The 3,109-nt window shown below is 46.4% G+C and overlaps 1 pseudogene; it reads right to left on the bottom strand.

Annotated features, from left to right (window-relative positions):
* Positions 1-1,899: 1,899 nt before the first annotated feature.
* Positions 1,900-3,109, bottom strand: part of LOC135573739 (stAR-related lipid transfer protein 13-like) — a 52,298-nt pseudogene continuing 51,088 nt past the window's right edge.

Genomic DNA, 3,109 nt, shown 5'->3' with positions numbered 1-3,109 from the left:
ACGTCCTTCGTCTGAGGGCTGGTCACCTCTGGCCAAGGGAGACAACGTCCTTCGTCTGAGGGTTGGTCACCTCTGGCCAAGGGAGATTAACGTCCTTCGTCTGAGGGCTGGTCACCTCTGGCCAAGGGAGATAACGTCCTTCGTCTGAGGGCTGGTCACCTCTGGCCAAGGTAGACAACGTCCTTCGCCTGAGGGCTGGTCACCTCTGGCCAAGGGAGATAACGTCCTTCGCCTGAGGGTTGGTCACCTCTGGCCAAGGGAGATAACGTCCTTCGTCTGAGGGCTGGTCACCTCTGGCCACTAGGAGGCGTGCACAGGCCACAGGGTATTGCATTGCTTGGCGCAAGAGGTTCATTCTCTGACAAAGGCAACTTATGCATCAGAAAGAACTAGTAGGCATATTCTAAGCCTGCCATTTTTTTTCAGAAGATTTATTTAGCTGGTTTCAGCAAACTTGTTCTAGACAAAAGAGAAACAAACAGCCTTGTACTGTAGCTTCCACCCTGATGACATTGGCCTTTAGCCTGGTCCCAGATCCGGTCCTGTTGTCATTGGTTTTAGCCTGGTCCCAGATCCAGTCCTGTTGTCATTGGTTTTAGCCTGGTCCCAGATCCGGTCCTGTTGTCATTGGCCTTTAGCCTGGTCCCAGATCCAGTCCTGTTGTCATTAGCCTTTAGCCTGGTCCCAGATCCAGTCCTGTTGTCATTGGTTTTAGCCTGGTCCCAGATCCAGTCCTGTTGTCATTGGCCTTTAGCCTGGTCCCAGATCCAGTCCTGTTGTCATTGGTTTTAGCCTGGTCCCAGATCCGGTCCTGTTGTCATTGGTTTTAGCCTGGTCCCAGATCCAGTCCTGTTGTCATTAGCCTTTAGCCTGGTCCCAGATCCGGTCCTGTTGTCATTGGCCTTTAGCCTGGTCCCAGATCCGGTCCTGTTGTTATTGGTTTTAGCCTGGTCCCAGATCCAGTCCTGTTGTCATTGGCCTTTAGCCTGGTCCCAGATCCGGTCCTGTTGTCATTGGTTTTAGCCTGGTCCCAGATCCGGTCCTGTTGTCATTGGTCTTAGCCTGGTCCCAGATCCAGTCCTGATGTCATTGGCCTTTAGCCTGGTCCCAGATCCGGTCCTGTTGTCATTGGTCTTAGCCAGGTCCCAGATCTGGTAGTGCCGTCTTATCAACTCCAACATTGTATTGCCTCATGTCAGATACCACTGATTGGTTGAAGACAAAGTGTTGTGTAGGAATGAAGCCACCTGTCGGAAGACAACGGCAACTAGGATTTGCCAAGACAGCACAAAAAGATCTGAGACCAGGCTAAGTTAAAGCTTGGCATTAGCCAGTGGTGTAAAGTACGGGAAGTAAAAATATTTGAAAGAACTTCTTAAGTAGTATTTTGGGGGTATCTGTACTTTAGTATTTATATTTTTGACAACTTTTACTTCAATAAAGTAAACTACAACTAAAGAAAATAATTTACTTTTTATTCCATACATCTTCCCTGACAGTCAAAAGCACTCGTTCTTTTTTAAATGCTTTAGCAGCACAGGAAAATAGTCCAATTTACACACTTATCAAGAGAACATCCCTGATCGTCCCTACTGCCTCTGATCTGGAGGACTCACTAAACAGAGAACATCCCTGGTCATCCCTACTGCCTCTGATCTGGAGGACTCACTAAACAGAGAACATCCCTGGTCATCTCTACTGCCTCTGATCTGGAGGACTCACTAAACAGAGAACATCCCTGGTCATCCCTACTGCCTCTGATCTGGAGGACTCACTAAACAGAGAACATCCCTGATCGTCCCTACTGCCTCTGATCTGGAGGACTCACTAAACAGAGAACATCCCTGGTCATCCCTATCTGGAGGACCACTAAACAGAGAACATCCCTGGTCATCTGATCTGGAGGACTCACTAAACAGAGAACATCCCTGGTCATCCCTACTGCCTCTGATCTGAAGGACTCACTAAACAGAGAACATCCCTGGTCATCCCTACTGCCTCTGATCTGGAGGACTCACTAAACAGAGAACATCCCTGGTCATCCCTACTGCTGATACCATAGCAACACCGTAGCGATGTCACAGTTTAGCGATGCCGCGGTAATGCCATTGCAACACCGTGGCAACCCTACGCCACACTAACGCCATGGTATTGTCATTAGCGACGACACTATCACGGTAATACAGTAAAGCGTTATACATGAGTTTAGTAACCCCATGGCAACGGCATGGTAGAGCACGGCCTAAGTTAGGTTCAGTTACAGTACTGCTTTACATAACCCTATCACCCAAACATTAGCATATCTATATGATAATGACCTGATGGGTAATGACAGCCATTTTCTCTCTCTCTCACACACACACACACACACACACACACACACACACACACACACACACACACACACACACACACACACACACACACGAACACACACACGCTTCCCAGAAGCAGTGAAATGGCTAAATGTCCTAGACATTGTATAACAGCGTAACAAAAGCAACGATTATGCAACAATGATGACATCATAATATTAATATAACAAATACAATAGATAATATAATTAACACAGACAAAAAGAGAGATGCTATTATTCATATCATTATGACTAATGATACCAGTTTAAAAGGGACAGTGGTAGAGAGATAGCAGAGATAAAGCTCTGTAGGAGCCAGAGATGTCTTCAAGTTCAATCTAGATCGTTCTAACTTCTAGATCGTTCCAAATCCCTGGCTCTAAGTTCTAGATCGTTCCAGATCCCTGGCTCTAACTTCTAGATCGTTCCAAATCCCTGGCTCTAACTTCTAGATCGTTCCAAATCCCTGGCTCTAAGTTCTAGATCGTTCCAAATCCCTGGCTCTAACTTCTAGATCGTTCCAAATCCCTGGCTCTAAGTTCTAGATCGTTCCAAATCCCTGGTTCTAAATTCTAGATCGTTCTAGATAGAACCATGGACATGGAACAAATATCTAGATTTCTCAGTGTCCCTGGTTCCAAGTTCTAGATTGTTCAGTGTCCCTACTTCCAAGTTCTAGTTTGTTCAGTGTCCTTGGTTCCAAGTTCTAAATTGTTTGGTGTCCCTGGTTCCAAGTTCTAGATCATTCCGTAT

The sequence above is a fragment of the Oncorhynchus nerka genome, linkage group LG10 (assembly GCF_034236695.1).
Source record: "Oncorhynchus nerka isolate Pitt River linkage group LG10, Oner_Uvic_2.0, whole genome shotgun sequence".
Taxonomy (NCBI): domain Eukaryota; kingdom Metazoa; phylum Chordata; class Actinopteri; order Salmoniformes; family Salmonidae; genus Oncorhynchus; species Oncorhynchus nerka.
This window is presented reverse-complemented; position numbering and strand designations above follow the sequence as displayed.